The sequence below is a fragment of the Crinia signifera genome, chromosome 2 (assembly GCF_055691185.1).
Source record: "Crinia signifera chromosome 2, ASM5569118v1, whole genome shotgun sequence".
Lineage (NCBI taxonomy): Eukaryota > Metazoa > Chordata > Amphibia > Anura > Myobatrachidae > Crinia > Crinia signifera.
Window position 1 is genome coordinate 191,312,138 of NC_139218.1, and position 23,971 is coordinate 191,336,108.

The following is a 23,971-nucleotide window of genomic DNA, read 5'->3' on the forward strand; positions in this document are numbered from 1 at the left end:
TGAAAGAGGATACCAGCAGAAAACCATCACCAGATGTCTCCACAAAGCACGCAACAGGCACCAAAAAGAGCAGTTGAATCCACCAAAGAAATCCGGACTGGATCGCATGATCTTTGCATCCACATTCAACACAGCATCAGATGATATGGGCAAGGCCATTAAAAATATTGGCCGATTGTGGCTACTGATGCTAAAATGGGCCACGTAAGCAAGATACCACCTATGCAATCGTTCCGGCGTGGACTAAACCTGAAGCAGATGCTCATGAGACCGCATATGCAGCCTAGCAGCGGGAATTCTACCTGGTTACCGACACAACGTTTTGGATGTGTTCGATGTACGGATTGCACGACCTGAAGATCGATGTTGATCGGTCAAACATTTCCCCACCCGCACACCGGGAAAAAGATCAAAATACAGCACAGGCTTTCCTGTACTGCATCCTACGTCATATACATTTTAATTTGTCCATGTGGACTTTATTACGTTGGACTGACCACAAGGTGCTTCAGGGAACGGATGGCGAATCATCGTTTATCCATTCGCCAGGCACTGGAGAATAAAAAATCGGATAAACCGGTGGCTAAGCATTTTTTATTGCGGGGACATTCGGCTGCCAGCCTGAGATGTATGCTCATCGACTTTGTGCCCCCTCTGCAGCGTGGAGGGGATCGTGCCAAAAAATTGCACCAACGAGAAGCACGGTGGATTTATGATTTAGGAACAGTAGCCCCACGGGGCCTTAATGAGCATATCTCCTATAACATCTTCTTGTGATTTTTCCCCAAGAAATATTTTTTCTAGACAGTGCTGCCTCTAGTTATGTCATTTTTCATTTTTTTTTGTTCTCTTTTTTCCTTTTTTCTACTATTAGATTTGTTCTAATGGTGTTTGTTACTCTTTTTTATGTGTTTTTAATATACATATATAATGATTGAGTTGTGATGTTATCATATATTGTGATGTATCGGGCAGTGTTCTGGGGCTGGGCATTTATGGTTGCAATACACTAAATTCTCCCATTTTCAATTTTTGTAAATTGATACAGCATTTTTGGCGATATATTACCAGTCTGGATTGGCAACTTTGTATATGCTAATATTTTATCAATATGCATAAGTTCCGGATAGTTTATATGTTTATTCTATGGCACGCAAATATTGTGCTGCATACTTCCGGGTTTGCGTGCGTTCCACAGTGTTGGAGCGCGCGCTATGTACGGTTTCTGTGCACATCCTAGATAGTAACATCCGGGAGTCAGTCTATCTGCGTAGATTCCGGAAGTCCGTGCGTTCCACGGCAATGGAGCGCACGTTACTTCCGGTCACCTGTGATCCAGCGTCTTCACTTATTTAGGTACTTTCCACTGTATTAATACGTTGGACAATCCTGTCTGGTATTAGTCGCCATTATGGCTCTCATTTAGATGTAAATTTGGGCCTCTTTGTTTTTCTAATAAGTAGTTTTATCCCACTTCCGTTTTTCCAGTTACAGGAAGTGGGCGGGTGCCCTCATTAGCCCATTGATCCCATAAAAGCCCACCCCTGACACTAGACATGTACACTACCTGGTGCTGTTTGTCCTGCTTGTGACATACTCTGTCTTGACAAAGATCCCTGTGGCGGATCGAAACGTCGACTTGCATGATGATAAATTAAACCGTTCATTCAACTTGCTCTGATGCCTTTTGGTGAGTGCCTGCATCAAACAAGACTGTTATATTTGGGATACTGATTCCTCTAAAGTGGAGCACCTCCCTGTTGTCCTGTGATTAATCAGTGTGCTGTTCTACCTTCCAATATATATATATATATATATATATATATATATATATATATATATATATATATAGCGTATTTGTTGGTGTGGCACTCTCTTCAAAAATGATTCTCAGAAGCAGAAGTATAATCAATGTTTCGAAGTCCTTCATTATGACTTCATCATCAGGATATAACACAATAACATACATTAACAGCTTTTATACATACCCAATCCCAGTGACGAGGACGCCGATTGCATGTGTTTCGGGGTCACATGACGTCATTACGCCATCATCCGGCTGCCGCTGCCATGGTAATCCTGTAAGGGTTCTGGGAGTGTCCCCGTCAAACTAACTCCGTTGCCTCTGGCTGGAATCGACGGGCGTGTGCAGGGCTAGGCTTCACCTGGGCCCGTCTCGGCTGAAGGGCGAATTAGGTCCGCCCCACTCCGCTACAGGCAGGTCTTATGGATAGACAACACGTCCGCCGAGGCCAGGAGAGAGCAAGGGGACAACTAACTAAAACACCAGAAACGGGGAACTCCCAGAAACCCCAGGGGAGCAACAATGCTCAGCAGATGACACAAAATCAAAATAAATGCACCGGTACCAATAGTGCAACACAGGGTGTGGGTGTAACAATACACTGAGATGTAGTAAGCAACTGTAACCAAATAAAGTAATAGACAGGTGGGTAATCCCCAACTTAGCTGAGAGATGTTATGCAGCCGAGAAGTAGGGACACCGCAGCACAGCCTTGCAGGACAACCCAGAACAGGTTTCACTGGATCACGGGGATGACACTGGGTACACGGTACATCAACAGACTGGACAGACGAGGGTTAACCAGCAGGGACCAGGAACTCCACTGAACAGCACTTCAGGATCCAGGGAGCACAACAGACCGGCAGGGACACAGCAAGACTGGGATACAGGCTGGACATAAACTGACAGAAGCTGGACAGAGTGGACTACACAGTGAACTGAACAATGAAACTGAATAATATAACTGGCACCGGAGTGAGTGTGCAGAGGGTTTTTATAGTGAGCACAATGTGGTGCTGATTACACATTGCCTATAGGTGAGTACTGTAGGCTAGGAGCCTAATCAAGACACCTGAGTCCTGATAACACAGCACTGAAAGTAACCTGCAATGGCCCAGGCTGACCACTGGAGGCCACCAGCGAGCAAACACACACACACACAGGCTGGGATAAACCCAGGAAGCAGAATCCAGGGAAAACATGAAACTACACACAGAATATGTGAATCTGCGCATAACACAGATCCGCAGGAGGCGGATCCTAACAAATCCCACACAAACTGCGCACAGATGATGCGTCTCCCGCCTTTCTCCCGGTCAGAGGTTACACACGAACAGGATGTCATTGTCTGTGACTGGTTGCCATGACAACATGATCCCAGAAATATACAAACAATACGCCTGTCGCTGTCCCCATCTGCACGTAGCGATCGAGTCCCCTTAATAATACAAATTAAAACATAGACAGTACAGGCGGCTAAGGTACACTATATACATAATAAAGTAAGGCATCAATACGATTAAATGGGCATAACACGCATTCTAAAGTATTAGTCAAGCTCCACATAAGGAAGCTATAGCACTCCACTAGGTTCAAAAATATGAGGGAAATAGCTCCAGGATACACAGGAGCAATAAATGAGAAACTAAATTTTAGCATATAATAAACGACCAGAAGGAAAACATTAAATGCATCTTTACGTGAAGAAAATAATAATAGTAGTGCATGGTCAAGATCAGGTAATAAGAGCGCAGTTTCAAAGGAAACAGTGCAAACCATGTGACTCATTCAAGCCACCTGGTGACAATATCCCCAATCTCTGAATCACTCCTGCTTCGCATCTGAACAATTTAAGTGAACGATCACCCCTTCTCAGGGAAGTTGGAATGTGATCAATGATCACGCTTTTCAAGGTGGCCAAACTATGTTTGGCCTCAAAGAAGTGGCGTGCTAAGGGCTGATCACTGCCCCCTTTCTCAAAAGCTGCTTTAATGGATGACCTATGACCAGCAAGTCTCTCCCTCAGGCTTCTTTCTGTCTTGCCCACGTAATTTTTTGAACATGGGCAGGTAAGCATGTAGACAATAAACTTGGTCGTGCAAGTCATCCTATGATTAATAGCAATATTTTTGCCGGAATGGGGATGAAGGAAAAAGGGATCAGAGGATATTGAGCGAGATGCTGTACAATCAAGACACCTGCAACAGCCGTTACGGGGTGTAAGGAATTGCTCACTCGTCTGGTGTTTTATTCCAGTCACGTCATCTTTGACCAAATGGTCTCTTATGTTCCTGCCTCTAGTGAAACAGCTCATAACCCTTGTATCAGTGAGACTCAAATTCGCGTCAGAGGTTATCATTGGCCATAGCTTCTTACTAGTGGTACCAATAATAGGACTAGCGGTACTGTAGTGATTGACCCAAGGTAATTTTTTAGATGTTGATACACGAGAGTTCTGATTTAGGAGTTGTTCCCTCGGTTGACTAAGGGCTTTAGTCTTTGCTTTCTGTAATAAAGGCATTTGGTAGCCCCTCAAATTAAATTTACCTATCATCTTATCAATGGTCCTTTCTGCCAATTGGTCATCACTACAGATCCTCTTAGCTCTGATGAATTTGGAGTAGGGGAGACCAAATTTGAGGCTCTTGGGATGAAAACTGGTCACGTGAAGCAACGAATTGCGATCTGTTGTTTTAGTAAAATCATCAGTCACAATTCGGCCATCTTGGATTGTCAGTTTAACATTAAAAAAACTCACACAATGTTTATCAACAACATAGGTCAATTTAATGGGACTGGAGCTGCTATTTTGGTGTTCAACTACTGTAGATAACTCTTGAGAAGACCCACTCCATATCAAGAACAGGTCATCAATGTATCTGGCATAAAAGACCACCATGCCAGATACATTGGAATCCATAAAAAATATGTCATGTTCGACCTGCAACATAAAAGTGTTGGCATAGGCTGGGGCAAAATTACTGCCCATGGCACAGCCAGATGTCTGGATATAAAATTGACCATTAAACAAAAAGTAGTTTTGCATCAGAACCATTTCTAGCAAGCTCAAGAAAAAGTCAACATTGGGGCCTCTATAGAGTGTATTACCCTCAATAAGTCTCCTCACAGCCAACAGACCTTGGTCATTTGGTATGACCGTATAAAGGCTAGAGACATCTAGACTACACAGACTACACAGAAGGCTCTCACCAGGAATTGTACCCAACTCATTTAAACGTTCTAAGAATGTACTAGTGTCACCTTTTGTAGCAGTTACACAGGGTTGTAGCATGGCATCGATGTACGTGGACACGTTCTGAAATAATGAGCCGCGAGCGGCTATAATGGGTCTACCCGGTTGCTAGTTGTGGAGGAGGTGAACAGGGAACTGCAGATTGCCCATGAAAAGATTGGTGCTTTTGAAACCCTACATAAAAATACCTTAGAAACCGATGGTACTACTGATTGGGCGGATAAATTGGCGAAACAGGTTGCCGATTATCGCAAGGAACTGATTCTTTAAAAAAAAAGTTAGATGGAACGTGTTAGAATGGACTATGCCCAAAACAAAGTATATCACTGGCTAGCAGGTGGCCCAGCCCAATCCGGTTTTAATCGCAGAGGCCATAGGAATAAAGCACGTTTCAATAAATCATCCAGAACAATTGATTCATCAGCAGAAGCCACTACCCCCAGTGACTCTGATAATGTCACTGTATCATCTTCTAGACCACCCCCTAGTTCATTCCCTTTAGTGGCACGTACACAAACGGGCAACGGCGCTATAGGACGAGGCGCAGTGGCTAATGTAAAAGGAAAGGGGAGAGGCAGAGGATGCCCCCATTGAGAACTTAGTATGTAATTTATCTGACCATACTTTAACTGATCATGAATTAAGTGCAAGGTGTGCAGCTGCTATGGGGCCCAGAGCTGTGGGGGGCCCATCTTTGCTGTTTAAGTAATATGTTTTACATATATTTATCACCATCAGTTGCTAAATAGGGGGCCCCTACAAACTTTTGCTATGGGGCCTATGAATATCTAGTTACTCCACTGAATAAAGGGTTATCTTTTGTACCTACAACGCGGTTTAATCCTACTAAGTGGAAAATTTAAAAGTACAAATTATCAAGATCACTTAAGCTAAAAGAGTAGGTACTTGTTTCCTAGAATGGCGCCCATCGCGGGCATCGCATGTACATCGCATGCCATTATAATGGCATGCGATGTGACCAATGCGATGCCCGCGATTTTACATAGAAATGCATGGTAAAATGTAAATTGCGTCGGTCGCATCGCATGTGACCAAAAAATCGCATGCGATGCGTCCGACGCGATTACCGATTTTACATAGGGACATATGTTAAATGGCCCAATTGACCCGATTTCACATAGGGAACAATGTTAAATGGCCCACAGACCCCAAATAGCCACCCTGAAGTGTGAAATGGCCCCCCCAATTGTTAACGCCACCCCACGATCAACGTGAACCCGAAGCGTGGCGAGTGGCAGCGGTACGCGTCCTCCGACCTTTTCATATCACCATTATCCACGTTGGTGTGGAGTTGAGAATAGAAAGTGTGGCGAGCGCAGCGAGCCCCCGAGCCCGAAGCGTGGCGAGTGCAGCGAGCCCCGCGAGGGGACACGGATACCTGTGAAGCCCGCGAGGGGACGCGTATAGCTGTAAAGGTGTCCGCGTCCGCTCGCCACGCTTCGAGCTTTCTATTCTCAACTCCACACCGACGTGGATAGTGGGGGTATGAAAAGGTCGGAGGACGCGTACCGCCGCCACGCTTCGGGTTGACGTTGATCGTGGGGTGGAGTTAACAATTAGGGGGGGCCATTTCACACTTCAGGGTGGCTATTTGGGGTCTGTGGGCCATTTAACATTGTTCCCTATGTGAAATCGGGTCAATTGGGCCATTTAACATTGTTCCCTATGTAAAATCGCGGTAATCGCGTCGGTCGCATCGCATGCGACTTTTTGGCCGCATGCGATGCGACCGACGCAATTTTTTTCCTTGCGATGCCTAAGATCAATATCGTGGGCGCCGTTCTAGGAAACAAGTACCAAAGAGTATTTTACTAAAAATAGGAAAAATAATGACGTGGTGGTGAATGATATCCCTGATCAAGTACGCAAACTTCAACCAAGGTCAGTGTTCGAGCCTTTGTCCAACAATGCAACCATTAAAACATTTAATAGGATGCTGGCCCATGAGGTGGCAACTAACCTTGCCGATCCCTCTGTTAACACCAACTCATTTAACAATCTATCTAGTGATAAAGCTTCAGCATTGAAGGACTTAAGCTCTTACACTGACCTTGTAATACGCCCCGCAGACAAAGGTGGGGCTATCGTTATCGCTATTTATGATCTGGATTGTGTGTTACAGGAAGGGGTGTCGTCTGGTGTCATTAGTTCAGATCTTTCTAAGGCACTTAAGCAACATGAACCAGTAGTACCCCTCCTGTACACTCTCCCCAAAATTCATAAGGGCACAATGCCCCCACCGGGTAGACCCATTATAGCCGCTCGCGGCTCATTATTTCAGAACGTGTCCACGTATATCGATGCCATGCTACAACCCTGTGTAACTGCTACAAAAGGTTTTTTACGTGACACTACTACATTCTTAGAACGTTTAAATGAGTTGGGTACAATTCCTGGTGAGAGCCTTCTGTGTAGTCTAGATACGGTCATGCAAAACAAAAGAGGATAGGAAAGACTGCGCTAATATTCTGGCACCATGTAGGAATACACTTTCACACAAATTGGTTTTTAAATTATGGTTTTGTATATCATCAAATTTTATTAAAGTAGATTTTAAAATTTATTTACAGTAGGTGGCCACCTATAAAAAAAAACAATAATATACACAATCTCTTATATATTTAGGCAGATCTGTCACTCATCCCCTGTGTATATAACGTTCCCGCCCAGTGGGATACACAAACCCGCCCCCCTAGGGAAAAGACCAGTGTTCTATGTGTATAACGTTCCCTCCCAGCGTTATACACAAACCCGCCCCCCCTAAGGAAAAGACCAGTGTTCTACTCACCCCACCCTCTTCACATCACCTCCCCCTGCCCAGTTAGGGCTACAGTACATGCCCACCATCCACCATTTCTCCACAGCCACCATCCACCATTACTCCCACACCCCCCCTGCCAGCAACCCCCCCCAGACACCCGCGGCCCCCCCTCCCGCGATTCGCGGGCCCCCCACAACTCCCCCCATCCGGCGATTCACGACACCCCCCCGCGGACCCCCTCCCACGATTTGTGCCCCCCGCGATCCCCCCTCCCGTGATTTGCAGGCCCCCCACGATTCACGGCACCCCCGCGCTCCCGTGATTCACCACGCCCCCTCCCACGATTCGCTGCGTCCCCCTCCCGCTATTTGCGAACCCCAGCTCCCTCCCGCGATTCACGGCACCCCCTCTTGCGATTTGCACCCCCCGCGACCCCCCTCACGCGATTCGCGACCCCCTCCCCCAAGATTTGCGGACCCCCGCCCCCTCCCGCGATTCACGGCACCACCCCCCCTCGACCCCCCCCCCGTGCCCCCATCCCGCGATTTGCGGACCCCCTCCCGCAATTCACAGACCCCCACGGCACCTCCCGCGATTCACACTCCCCTCCCGCGATTTGCAGACCCCCTCCCACGATTCACGCCCCCCCTCCCGCGATTCACGGCACACCCCTCATGCTACCAGTGGACCCACACTCATAACTGTAGCGATGGTGACATCACGGGAGCTCTCACCTTCCCGAGATACTTAACCATGCCCAATAACACAGAAAAAATTGCCTAGACGATATGTATAGATACACAACGTTATTCACCAACATTAAACATTACAAACATACATAAATGAATAAACATATAGAAAAAATACAAAAATACATAATATGGGTTTGAAGAGCCCATACCTAAGGTAATCCACCTACAATGAAAAGAAAGAAGCAAACTATCATATTTATATCACAATATACGGGTTTAGCTGACATGAACCACTCAACAGCAATACAATAAAACAACACATTGAATCACTGTTCACATGAACGTGCTCCACACTAGTCTCTCATTTAGACCCAGGGGCGCTACTGTGTTTAAGGTGAAGATCCACTTAGCTTCCAATCTGAGCAGTTGTTTATATCTATTGTCACCCCTGTTAGACTCCGGGACATGGTCTATAATCTCTTTAAAATGCATGGCTACTGGTTGCTCCGCAACCTTGCTAGTCACCCTGCCCCCAATGGAGGCTTTAATAGCCGAACGGTGCATAGCCATTCTCTCCTTAAATTTACGTGATGTCATGCCAACATAGCATAAGCCACAAGGGCACACTATCATATACACAACAAATCGCGTATCACAGGTAAGCACATGTCTGATGGAGTATAATTTAGTGGAGTGTGTCTCTAAACTTGCTCCCTGCAATCAGGAAGCCACAGGTAACACACTTATTACATTTGTAACATCCTGGTGCTTTATAAACAGTATTGGGTACTTTAATTGTATAAAAGCCAGACACATCTGTGTGTACCAAAATATCTCTCAAGTTACGTCCCTTTGTGTAACAAGATAGAGGATGAATCTTTTTAAAAGCTGGTAGCTCTTTGTCAGTGGCCAAAATTGGCCATAAAGCCTTACTGGCTATTGGCACCACTGCACTTGAGGTGTCGAATTGAGAAATAGATGGAAACACATAACCTTGTTTTTTAACCGATGGTTTAAGTAAATCAGTCCTGTTGAGTTTAGAGGCCCTATCTTTAGCTATTTTGAGAGACTTGAGGGAATATCCCCGCTGTCGGAACCTTTCTACAATTTTTTTCCAATTGCAGCTCTACTTTGGTGCTGTCACTACAGATCCTAACTGCCCTGACCATCTGGGAGTATGGCAACCCCTTCTTTAATGGAGGGGGATGGTAACTACTGGCCAGCAACAGCTTGTTGCAGTCAGTAGCCTTGCTAAACAATGATGTACTGATACTCCCATTTTCAATAGCCACTGACACATCTAGGAAATCGATCTTGCAATCACTGGTCTTAAATGTGAATTTAATGGGCGTATCAGCCGCATTAATTTCAGACATCATTGTATTAAACAAATCAATGCCACCATTCCAAAATTCTATTTACTGAATCCCTTGGTGATGCTGGCCTGAACGCAGAGGATATTTATCAGAGGCTGCTTAAATTACGCAAACGTGAAATAGACTTTCTGTTACACGGACAATCGCTCTATGACTATTTCCGTCACAAACTAATCCCACTTGGGTTTCGCGTTCGTAATGTGCCAACTATTGGCAGATCAAGCTCTGATTTTTGTAGGAGATGGGTGGCTGTGTTAAATAAGTGTGGACTGGATTTAATGCTATTGCTAATCAAACAAGCTGGACGTGAATTAAAAGTCACCAAAGACAAAATTGAAGCAATATCGGTCGAACACAGCTCCCTGATCAAAGATCAGGAGAACGTGAAACTATGGAATAAGCTCCAGCAGCAATGTGACACGTATAAAGCGGAGCTATTGAAATTCAAGAGAGCGAAACTACATACTGTGCAGCAGGATTATGAAGATAATTCTGTGTACAGATGGATTGGGGGGCAAAGTGCTCCAAGGCGTAACTTTCAGCAAAACCGACGTGAAAATTCCTGGCGCAATAGGAAAGGCAAAAGGGAGCTGCAGAGATCCTCATCCGATAGTGACTTTGCCTGGCCTGAGTCTGATGACCATTCGGCAGCAAGACCCCCTTTAGGGGTGAGTACAAGAAAAAAGGAATGGTCTCACTCCAGAGAACCCACCAAAGTGGCCAAAATGAAAGAATCTACAAGAGCAACCACCTCAACGATGAATTAATTTTTAATCTGTCCTCAAGGGAGCTGACCGAGAGTGAGCACCGGGTCTTGAGTAAAGGCCTGTCGTTAATTCCATCCACCACTCCTGACAAATTTGAATGGCAATGTAGTCTTCAGCGAATGGTAAGGAACATGAGACTGTGTTTCTATTCAGGATTCGGGTGTTATAGATAAATTCATTTCATGCCAACATCTGTCGAAGATGTTGATCCGGTAAGTTCCATACATCAATTAAAACTTACACGCGATTGTTTGATGACTCTATGACCCGATATAATTCGGGGACAAATATGGTTCATTGGAACTTAAGCTGTGATGAGCAGGTGGCTCTTAAAGAGCTGAGTCTTGACAGGAGTATCACTATCTGCCCCGCCGATAAGGGGGGCGGGATAGTGGTACAGGATCTGGGTGACTACTGCTCTGAGATTTATAGTGTCTGGCTTTGATGCAATTAAAGTACCCAATACTGTTTATAAAGCCCCAGGATGTTACAAATGTCCTAAGTGCGTTACCTGTGGCCTTCTGATTGCAGGGAGCAAGTTTAGAGACCCACACTCCACTAAATTATACTCCATCAGACATGTGCTTACCTGTGATACGCGATTTGTTGTGTATATGATAGTGTGCCCTTGTGAGTTATGCTATGTTGGCATGACATCGCGTAAATTTAAGGAGAGAATGGTTATGCACCGTTCGGCTATTAAAGCCTCCATTGGGGGCAGAGTGACCAGCAAGTTTGCGGAGCAACCAGTAGCCATGCAATTTAAAGAGAAGGGGCATACACTAGCTTCCCTTAGATATCAGATTATAGACCATGTCCCGGAGTCTAACAGGGGTGGCGATAGATATAAACAACTGCTCAGATTGGAAGCTAAGTGGATCTTCACCTTAAACACAGTAGCTCTAAATGAGAGATTAGTGTGGAGCACGTTCATGTGAACAGTGATTCAATGTGTTGTTTTATTGTATTGCTGTTGAGTGGTTCATGTCAGCTACACCCGTATTTTGTGATATAAATATGATGGTTTGCTTCTTTCTTTTCATTGATGTAGGTTGGTTACCTTAGGTATGGGCTCTTCAAACCCATATTATGTATTTTTGTATTTTTTTTATATGTGTATTCATTTATGTATGTTTGCAATGTTTAATGTTGGTGAATAACGTTGTGTATCTATACATATCGTCTAGGCAATTTTTTATGTGTTATTGGGCATGGTAAGTATCTCGGGAAGGTGAGAGCTCCCGTGATGTCACCATAGGTACAGTAATGAGTGTGGGTCCACTGGTAGCATGAGTGCAGGTGTGTGTGAGACATCTGTACTCGTGCAGTATGCTGGGGCACCCGACACTCAACACAGCTTTATGATATATGTTTGGTTATTATGTATATGCCTTGGTATGATATGTCCACTCCGCCCCGAATCTCCCATGACCACTGTCTGGAACTGTTGTGCCGTCGTTATGGGAACGGCACCTGCGTGGTGTGAGCCGCAGGTGCCGAACCTAGGTGACGGCGTGATAGCTGTGGTCTGGAGCCTGGTTGCTATGGTGATGGCGTTGGTACGTGGGAGGTGCCGGCATTAGATCCAGGCGCCAGGCGCGGACACGGCCAGCGGTAATCATTGGGACCCGATGTGGCACGTGCTGTGCTGCATACTTGTGATGGGCGGCCGGGTAACGGATGTTTGTGGAGTGTGAGCTGCAGACTTCTGTCCCGGCACCGGCGAGTTGACCGCCAGCCTTGCTCTGGGTGTCATGGTAACGAGTCAGCGTGTGAGAGCCACTGACATAGTTGCTGTGCGCCAGCCCAGGGGGCGGGGAGCATGGAGTGCAGAGCGGAATGGCGGCAAATGTTTGTGTATTTAAATGGTGAGTACTGTTTGATGCTTTGTACATGTTTAAAGTCTCTTGACAAAGGGATTGTGCCCCAAAACGGTCCGTTGAGGCTAATAAACTTGGATTTGTTTCATTGTATCGGCTGCAGTGACGTGCTTATCCCTGGTGGATTCCTGCATTGTGTGTATATATATATATATATCAGGGTTGCCGACCCTCCCGGAATTACCGGGAGGATCCCGAAAATCGGGTCCTCCTCCCGGCCCCCCGGAAAGGTGGGCAACCCTCCCGGATTCCAGGAGACCCCCACGCCACCCCCCAATTGCGGCGTCTTCCCCATACCTTTTGGATTGAAATCGTCAATCCGGGGGTGTCAGAGGAGGGGGCGGGGCTAAAATCGCGTCATTTTAGCTCCGCCCCCTCCGCAGAGATCCGTGAATTGGGGGTTTTAACATCCTGGGGCGGGGCTTAATGATGTAAAGCTCAAGCCCCGCCCCCCGACCTGCAGCTGGAAGTCTCCTCTCCGGGCTTCTCCCGGAGAGGAGACAGAAAAAGTCGGCAACCCTGATATATATATCTCAGATTCCTATCTAGGAGTATTGGAAACTCCTGTTACAGCAGGAAAGTTTAAAAGAAGAGGTCTTTTTATTTTTTATTGAAGCAATTGGCAGTGAGATACAAAGACAGCACATTCAATCACAATACCATGGCATAGTACAATATGTGATTAACTCAGCAGAGAGAAAAAAGGAAATAGGGCTACCACAGTAATCATGTCAAAATATAGATGTGCATCACAAAGTTGCCAATATAAAGCATTGTTAAATGCTAGTAGTCTAAACACAAAATGGACAACATAGAGGGGAAAGCACTCTATACAACTTTGATCATTATTGATATCTGCCACAGTTCCTCCATTTCACAGAAGCACCTCTGTAGCTTTTTATTGGGGCTGCTAGGTTGTCAGATTAACCAAACTTCAGACTGTAAAATAGTTTAAATCTTGGCCCAATCAATTAATGCAATCTTTAGATGGATTCAACTTGCTGTAGCCTATGGGGAGGGCCTCCCCATTGTTGCCCACCTGTACATATACCCCTGGACTTTGAGAGGTCTGTTAAAGTACATTATACACACTAACAGGGGCCAAGCATCCAACTCTAAACTCAGAGTGGATGCTTAGCACAGTGGGACTATACTGTATATTGGCCAAGCATAACAGAGACATATCTTATAGTGCTCAAATTGCTTGGGGCTAATCTGACATGCATAGGGTCCATTATTGTCAGAATTTATTTACCTGTATAGTTTTTGGATTTTGAGAGGAAACCAGTACCCAGATGAAAACCTTGCAAGCATTGGTTGACTATACTGTACAAACTCTACAATAACAATAACTCCTCAATAGACTAGCAACTGTTACGATCCGCCTCCAGCGGGTTGGTGTAAATCTGCAGTTAATATTTTCTGTTTGTAGTTTATATGTTTCCCCTGGATCAGTACTCCAGGATTTGCTGATCTATCTTGCCTTGGTTTCATACACATCTTGGTCTTGGGTGTGGCTGCATGCTAGGTTATTTAGCCATGCTTCCAGCATGCAGACCCTGACGGTTGTAGTTCTTAATGGAGTGCTGTTTAAATTTTGTCAGAGTTTTATGTAAGCCTTGTCTGAGTCCTGTCATAGTCCTGAGTATTCCAGCAAGCACTCCTGCCGGGTGTCCTGTGAAGTCCTGCCTGAGCCTGTGTACCTTTGCTGTAGTCTGAGAGACCCTGTATGTGGACACAGACCCTGTCTGACAGAGATAAGTGCTGGTTTTTCCACCTTCAGTATTTCAGCTATCCCTGTTAAGGTGCCCATACACTGCTGCGACGTCTCACAGCAGTGTTCGGACACCCAATACCCCTTCCCGGCGGCAGAGACGCATGCGATCCATTGTGATGGATCGCATGCGTCCCTGCTTCTCACCTGCCTCACCGCCAGGAGGAACGGGTGGTCGGATGGCCTGCCAGTCCGACCACCTGGTCGGGTCCGATGCGCATCGGACCCGACGGCATGTCAGGGAGGGGCGATTTTGGCCGATTTAATGGGCCGATTGGTCGCAATCGGCCGAAATCGGACCAAATCGCCTCAGTGTATGGGCACCTTAAGAGTTTAGCTGTGTGGAGTATATGTACTCTCTTGTTAGGGGTTTCACATCCAGCTTCACACAGGTTATATATTGTTTATTATTACATCTTTATGCATTGTTGCATTTATGCCATTAGCCAGGACATACTGTGACATCCTGCTGTGTCTCTGTAGTTATGTGTGGGTGTGTGGAATTACTTATTTGCATAACATCTTGCTCCCATATACTTCCACTCAACTCACTGGCAGGTATTCAATGGTTGTACTGGGGGAAGGCAGCGAATCCTGTGTAGGATTCGCGCAGGGGCGGATTGGGCCACCCGGATACCGGGAGAAATCCCACTGGGCCGGCCCAATCCACCCGGTCATGGTCATGTCTGCCGGCCGGCCTGGTTACTCAGAGGTCATACCTCCGCTCCGAGTCCTCACCTCAGCTCTCACTAGGCTGCCGGCAGCACTGCAATAGCTGCCGGTGCGCCCATGTTTCCGGCCACCAGCCCGTCAGCTACGGCTGCCCCTGCCTTCCCCTGTCTGTCCTTCCCCTGCACACAGACAGACGCTAGAAGTCATAATTCACCTCTAGCGTCTGACAGGAAGCACAGCTCTGCACTTCCTGGTAACGCGGCTGCAGAGCTGTGCTCCCTGTCAGAGACGCTGGAAGTGAGAAATGACTAGCGTTTGTCTCTCTGTGCACAGGGTAAGGCAGGGGCAGCAGCAGCAGTGTACGGGCGGGTGGCTGGGTTGGGCACAAACAGTATTAACCCCTTGGCAATGAGCTAGAACCCCTGGCAACGGGAATAAACCCCCCTTGGCAACGAGCATTAACCCCTGGTAAAAAAATATTAACCACTTGGCAACATCCAATAACCCCTGGCAACACATATTAACCCATTGGCAATGAGCAAGAACCCCTGGCAATGGACATTAATCCCCCCCTTGGCAACGAGCAAGAACCCATGGCAATGGACATTAACCCCCCTTGGCAATGAGCATTAACCCCTGGGAACAAATATAAACCAGTTGGCAACAAGCAATAACCCCTGGCAATGCATATTTACCCCTTGGCAACGAGCAAGAACCCCTGGCAAAGGACATTAACACCCTCCCATGGCAACGAGCAAGAACCCCTGGCAACGGACATTAACTGCCCTTGACAACAAGCAATAACCCCTGGCAATGCATATTAACCCCCCCTTGGCAACGGACATTAACCACCTTGGCAACGGACATTAACCCCCTTGGCAATAAGCTGGTAATTTATCATTTATTAGAAGCCTTGGTACTTGTTTCCTAGCACGGCGCCCATCGCATCGTATACCATAACAGTTAATATGGTATACGATGGTATGTGATGCGATGCAACGCGATATTGTACAATAAAATTTTGCATTGCATCGTATGTCATACAATGGCATACGATGTGATGGTATACGATTTTTTATTGTACAAGCACCCTGATGGGTCCTTACAATGTTAAATGGCCCCCCATTGTTAAGGCCACCCCCAGGATCAACGCCAACCCAAAACGTGGCGAGCGCAGCTGTATGTGTCCTTCGACCTTTTCATACCCCCACAATCCACGTTGGCGTGGAGTTGATTTTAGATAGTGTGGCGAGCGCAGCAAACCACCAAGCCCGAAGCGTGGCGGAATACATGTAAAGTAATACGTTTCCCCACGCGGTGCTCGCCACGCTTTGGGCACTATCTAAACTCAACTCCACACCGACGTGGATAGTGGGGGTATGAAAAGTTCGGAGGATGCATACCGCCGCCCCTCGCGGGCCTGCTCCTCTCTCCAAGCTTCGGGTTTGCGTTGATAGTGGGGGTGGCGTGGGGGTGCATTTAACATTGTAAGCACCCATCAGGGTGCTTGTACAATTAAAAAACACATCGCATCGCATGCATTGTATGCGGCTATATGGCATGCGATGCGATCAGATGCCCTACGATGTCTAATCCTAACCATACCACCCCCTATAGCCTAACCCTAACCATACACCCCCCTCCACACACAGCCTTACTCTACCCATACACACACACAGTCACAGCCTAACTCTACCCATACACACACTCCCCGCACCCTAACTCTACCCATACACACACTCCCCGCACACTAACTCTACCCATACACACACTCCCCGCAACTTAACTCTACCCATACACATACTCCCCGCAACCTAACTCTACCCACACTCCCCGCAACCTAACTCTACCCACCCAATGTGTGGCCTCAGTGAAGTAGTTTATATATATATATATATATATATATATATATATATATATATATATATATATATTTATGTGGTATCTTAATATGTTTCTGTGAATTATGCCTTAGTAGATACTCATTGCATATCTCTCTATATTTTTCCTGCTTCTCCCTTGTCTCTTTGTCCCCTTTTCCCCTATCCCCCCCTCTTGTGTTTCCTCATGATCATTTTGTGGTCTCATTTGCATATTGCTGTGTGTTGCTTTTGGTATTATTGTGGGCACAGGATTAAGGATTTATATGTGTGCACTAATTTGTATGTTCTACGCTCTCTAGGGCTCTCACGAACCGGTTGCCGGGAAACTCCAGGACGCTTCAGGAAGACTTCGGCAATACGCTACCAGTAACCCTAGCACTATGGGTAGGATGGGGATCCAGCTGACGTCCACTGTGGTGACGCTATGCGGATGTTGCTTGGTTACCGGCGTAACCCTCAATGACGGATTGGGGCTGCTTTAAGATATTTCCCGGCCTGGTTTTAATTCCCAATCCGCCCCTGGATTTGCGGCACTTTCACCCCAATTCTCCCTGTGGGGAGATTCGCTGGGCAGCCTCCAGTCCGCCCTATTCAACCCAGAGAGCCCCTGGCGGCGAATTTTAACCCCCCCAGCGAATGCCGCCGGGGAGCTGGGGGACGGCTGCAGGCAGGGAGATGGAAGCCTCCCTGCCTGCGCCAGACACTGTGGGGGTGAAGGAGGGCTGTGGGGGACACAGGGAGAGCCCCCCAGAGCTGGCAGGGGGCTGTGTTAGGGAGCCGCTACACACTGGTCCCGATCGTGCATGTGTAATGATCGGGATCAGTGTGCAGTGAATATATGAATATTAATGAGCGGCTCCCGGCTCGGCCCCCTGCTGGTGAATGTGTAAAAAATATATATATATATTGCTTAAAAAAAATAAAAATATTAAAATATATTGCAGCACATGAATAAAAATAGCATGCCCCTTCGCAGAAAAAAAAATCAGATTTTTTGACACCAAAATAAAAATAAAAAACGCTTTATTTTCAAAGATCATATTCCAGTTCTCCAGAAAAAGATGACGAATGTAAAATGGAGAATCCGGGGGAAAATCACTGGAGAAAGCAGTTCTCCACTTCAGCATTGAATACACTCTCGGCGAATTCCACTAAAAACCCCATTGAAAACAACTGGCGAATCGCGGAGAATCACAAACAGAGAATCGAATAGGGCGAATTGTTTTTTCTTGGAGAAAATTCCCTGTAAACCCGGCGAATTGCCTGATTCCCCAGAAAATATGGCGAATCAGAGGCATTGAATACTGGCCACTGTGTTTCTGACTACTTATTATAATATGTACTACTGTTTCTTTGTTTGTTTCCACGGGTTTTAGTCATTAAGCCTTTTGTCTGTCTCTCTATCTCGTTTGATGCATTGTCCTACATAAGACCTGGGGTCATTGGGGTTGGAGTGGGCCAAACTCACTCCTTCAGAAGCGTCTGCTATAGGTAAAGTCTAGCACTGCATGCATCAAGCGACCAATGGGAGAGACCACAGAGTCAGGTCTGGTGCATGGTCAGTCTCCTTCCATATTTGCACACCGGGACTCCCCAGAGTCCTAACAGTAACATAATTCTAAAACCAAGCAATTTTGTTGATGTGGACTAGTATTCCCATTTCTCCATAATCGCTCTAGCATTAGTGAAAGGAAGTGTCAACGATCCCATTTATTCTAGCAGGAATCAGGTATCAACTACAGTATAATAGACTTCAGTGTTCTACTTTTTTTACCAGGCGTGAATACTTTCAGACTCAGACTATTTTACAGTCGTTCAGCGAGATATAATAGGGTGCAATTTTTTGGGGTTAAAAAACTTTTCACATCGCACCCTTAACATTACCAAAATTGCAAGAAAAAAAAGACTTGCTTCTAGCAGGCAAGTTTGACAGTTTTGTAAAAAAAAAAGTGTATAAAAGACATTTAAAAAAAATGCCATCATTTAAAAATGATGGCTTGGGGTCCTGCCCTTCCTGAACATAACCAGCCCTGTACTCTTTGAGCCAGTCCTAGTTTCCCAAATACGGGGGACAAAAATAATAGGGGTACCCTGTATTTTGGAACCAGCACCAGGCTCCAACAGCCAATAGTGTGTCACGGGAGTAGGATTTGATGGAGTCGTGTGGTGCTCAGGAACTGTACAGTAGATGGAGGGTTAAAACGGGCTGGTTTAATGAAATACTTATTCATATATAATACAGGAATAGCAGCACTCAAATACTTCTTTGAGAAAACAAAAGTCAATGATAATTAAAGCAAAGAGTTCTTGTAAGAAAACTTGGGGTGATCGCACGTGAAAACTTTAGGGGTGATGAAGGACACTGAAGAATGAGATAGGTAGTTTGATGAAATACTTGACTAACTATATTAGGAAAGAGAAGTGATGGTATGACCAATGATTGTATCCAATGAAAGAGACTGAAAGAATTTAAAACTTTGACTGGAGATGGATCTGGGACAAGAGCGGGAGAGCACTGTCAAAACCACAAGAGATCAATTGGACTGGACCGGAGGCAATGGACCGGGCCAGGCTGTAAATAATGCGATAGGATCAGGTCAGCAGAAGAGAACTGACAGGCTGGGAGCAGCAACAGGCACTAGGAGAGTCAGGAATCCCCCCAAACGATGTAACTGGCTTAGAAGACACAGATCAGCCTAGGCAGATCCCCTATATACCTAGTGGATGACTGCCATTTGCTGACAGGGCAGGCATACAGGTAAAGACCCTGACCTGGCCCAATAGCTCACTTGCCCTAAACCAAAATGGTGGCACTGGCCTCACATCACTGCCAAGCAAAGTCAGACTCCAGTGCAGCGCGACCATCCCCCTGTAGCCACTCACATGCCCGCAGACCCTGGACCCCCGGTGGACACATGCCAGTTGAGGGCAGACACGGATGGGTAGTAGACCCGCAGTCTACCATCGCGGCGGCATGTGACACAGTGTATTGCCACAGTCAGGGGACACTTTTTATACAAGGTCCCCCCGGCCGTCACATTCTCACTGTGACTGGTCAGCACTGGACGGGTTCCTGGGGGAGTGGGGACCCCCCAATAAAGGGGTCACCCATGCATGGGTTTCGGGCTGATTTAAGAAAAAATAGAAGAAAAAAACAACATTGGGTTATGCTGTGGAACCACAAATCCCAGCATGCAGGGTATTAAAGGGCCCGCTGGGACTTCTGGTCCCACAGCATGACCAAAGTTTAAATAAACACACACACACCCAGCAAAGTAAAACTTTAAAAACATTCATGCATACACACATTCAGACACGCAAACATACATACACCTTGTCACACGTCCCCCACTGATCAGTTCTCTTGTCCAGTAGGGTGTCCAGGGGGTTAAAAAAAACTATACATGAACCCTGGACTTGAAGAGCAGCATGTATGTATACTTATATGTATACTTATATCAGTCACTGGGCCACATTTTCTCTATGAGATACTTACCATTGTTTATATAGTGTTGTATACTGTATATTCTGTACAGGTGGCCTCTTGTTATTTTTATACTACAGTATGTATCTTATAGTGTGTACACACGGTGTGATATGGCTTCCGATGTTGCCGATATAGTGAACATCGGAAGCCATATCGCATGGTGATTGTACGCTTTTTTAGGGCTTGCGAGCCCGATGCGCTGCCGATGCGCGCTCCCGTGTGAGTGAAAGTCGGCTGTCAAATAGAGAGGGCAGCCAAGACTATATAGCGCAGATCTGCACTATATAGTCAAAATTGTGCCACTGCATGCATGCCGTGCTATGCGAGTCCCGATACGATCTGATCGTATCGGGACTCGCATAGCACGGCATATCTACCGTGTGTACACACCATATATTGTGTTTATTATTACTAATTCTTAATAGCAACAATACATTTAAAACATTGCTTTTTGAAAAACTGTGTGGTATATTTTATTCAGCCTTTTTGCATGGTGGTTTAAATAAAGACAGGCATTACCTGTTTTAGAGATTGGATGCCTTTTCTACTGGCTTATATAAACCTTTTATGATAGTGATATATTGACATCTGTAATGTTCCAGCCTCGCAGCAGCATGCCAATATTCCTGTCTCATTGGGGCAGATGTATTAAGCCTTAACAAGAGATACAGTAAATGCAAGGGTGATAAAGAGAGATAAACGTCCTGAAAGCATCCACGAGTGGGGCCGTATTAGTGATAGACATTCTTTCTCGTTCATTTTTCTATCAATGCATTGTGTAAATACCACCTTTATTTATCCCCAGTATGTATAATTATTTTTGGCGATATATGTATTCATGTTCTCTATTATTTTGTGTAATACTGATACACATTTAGTGATTTATATGTCTTTTCATGTGAAAAATCTATAAAAATACATCCCTCTTGTTTTTCCCTCGTATAAATTTATATTGTAATTAATATTGATTTATTATTTTCTTTCTAATAACATGTTTATCTCTCTCATCTTTTCCTCTCTCTATGTGTGTTCTGTATTTGATTTTGTCTTTTATCCAAGAATATTGATATATACAGCCTTAGTATATTTTATATAACAATTAAATGTGAGGATTATTTGCGTTTTTATATATCTTTAGCTGTAATAGATTAAAATATATGTATTTACATTTATTAGTTAATTCTTTCAAATATCTTTCAGATTAGAATTTTAGATGTATAATTATATGTTAATTTGTATAGTAATTTGTATACAGTATGTATTGTATTTCTTTCTAATTATGTTTTATGTATAACACTGTGTTAGTGGTTATGGCGTATGTAAATATAATGGCTAATGGCTACAAGCTATCAGACATGTGCAAAGTAAATGCAATTATATAAACCTGTTAGACATTATTAATGATTAGGTTGGGTATTCTAATGCTGTGTACACACGGGGGCGATAGGGGCTATAATCGCTGGGAATATGGTCGCAGGCGACCATATTGCCAGTGATTGGAGTGCGCGCCAGATAGCAATATATTCCTGAGCAATATATCTCCCCCGTGTGTACGGGGCTAGCCCCGTACACACGGGGGAGATATATTGCTCAGCCATATATTGCTGAGCAATATATGGCTGAGCAATATATTGCTCAGTTTCTCTTTTTCATCAGCAACCAGCGATGGTCACTGTTGAAAAATAAATTGCCGGGGGAGCATGTTCCTGCGACCAGCGATCACTACAGGGGTAAAAGCGGGAGCGCGCACCCGGCGATATATCGCTGGTGCACACTCCCATCGTGGGCAATATGGTCGCTTATGCTGTGTACACACGGGGCGATAGGGGCTGAAATCGCTGGGAATATGGTTGCTGAGCGACCATATTGCCAGTGATTGGAGTGTGCACCAGCGATAAATCGCCGGGTGCGCGCTCCCATTTTCAGCCCCTGAATGGTCGCTGGTCGGAGGAGCATGCTCTTTTTACCAGCGACATCCCCAGCCTCTTCAACCAGCAGTGTTTAAATTTTCATCTGCGACCATCTCTGGTCGCAGATGAAAACGGGACACGGGGCAATATGATTGCTGAGCAATATATTGCTAGCAATATATTGCCAGCGATCATATTGCCCCATGTGTACGCACCTTTATCGACCATATTTCCCGCGATAGTGTACAACATAGCCCACGTGTGTACGCACATTAAGAAACAGACCCGACAGTGATTGCTACACCCCCTGATGAAGTCCAAACTAGTAACGAAACCGGTTGGGCGTGTTTCCTTTGTGACGCATTGGTGGAGCCGGGAGTCTGACCGACGGCACGCTGGGAGCTTTGTGGCTACGGCGTTATGTGAGAGACGACTACCTGTTCCATTTATTTGATATGCTGGCAAGCTGTTCTTCTTAAACCTTATATGTACGTGAGCTGCTATTTTTTATAAATATAATTGAATTTTACCGCTCATTTGTGCGCCTGTCTCCTGTTTTTTCACATATATATATTTCTATGTATTTACATACTTGAATGAACTCATAGTTCATAATATACGGCAGATTAGACCGATTATTCACTAAGGACATATCAATTATACACAAGGGTAATATCCTTATATATATGTATTTTTTTTACCTTTTCCACCACTCCAGCAGAGTGGTCTTTAATCACATTTCATTATGAATCTGCATGAGAATTTCTCTTAGCTTACTTATTGTAGTTAAACTAATTGATATTATTATTAGACTGAAAATGTGTCTGAAAGATAGTACAATAGCATAGCCTTAACCCCTTCCCGACATTGCCTTTTGTGTTAATTTTTTTTTTTTTCCTCCTTGCGTTCAAATAAGCGTAACTTTTTTAATTTTCCGGCTATATAGACACATGAGGGCTTTTTTTTTGCGGGACAAGTTGTACTTTGTAATGGTACCATTTACTATACCGTATAATATTCTGGGGAATCAGGAAATAATTCAATGTGGGGTAAAAAAAAAAAAAAACGCCATTCCACAATTTTGCGCTGTTTACGCTTTTTTTGGAGTTCATAGTTCGTTTAAAATGATGGGTTATCTTTATTCTATGGGTCGTTACGATTCTGGTGATACCAAACTTATATAGTTTTCGTTATGTTTTACCACTAAAAAAAAAATAGCAACTTTTACGGTTTTTCTAATTTGCGTCGCGTCGCCATGTTCTGCGGCTTATAACTTTTTTATTTTTCCACCTACGGACCTGGGTGAGGGCTCATTTTTTGCGGGCTGAAGTGTACTTTTTAATTAATACCATTATGGGATATGGGCGACTTTCTGATCTCTTTTAGTTATTTTTTTTTGGGTACGCGATGCGACCAAAAAACATAGTTTTGGCGTTTGGAATTATTTTCCGTTTACGCCTTTAACCGTGCGGGATAACTAATGTTATATTTTAATAGATCGGACTTTTAGGAACGCGGCGATACCAAATATGTTTATTTTTTTTATTTTTTATTTATTTTTATTTGTGAAATGGGGAAAGGGGGGTGATTTGAACTTTTAATATTTTTTTATTTTTTTTTTATTTTTAAACTTATTTTTTTTTTTTTTTACTTTTACTACAAGGCCCCCTAGTGTACTTGACCACTAGGGG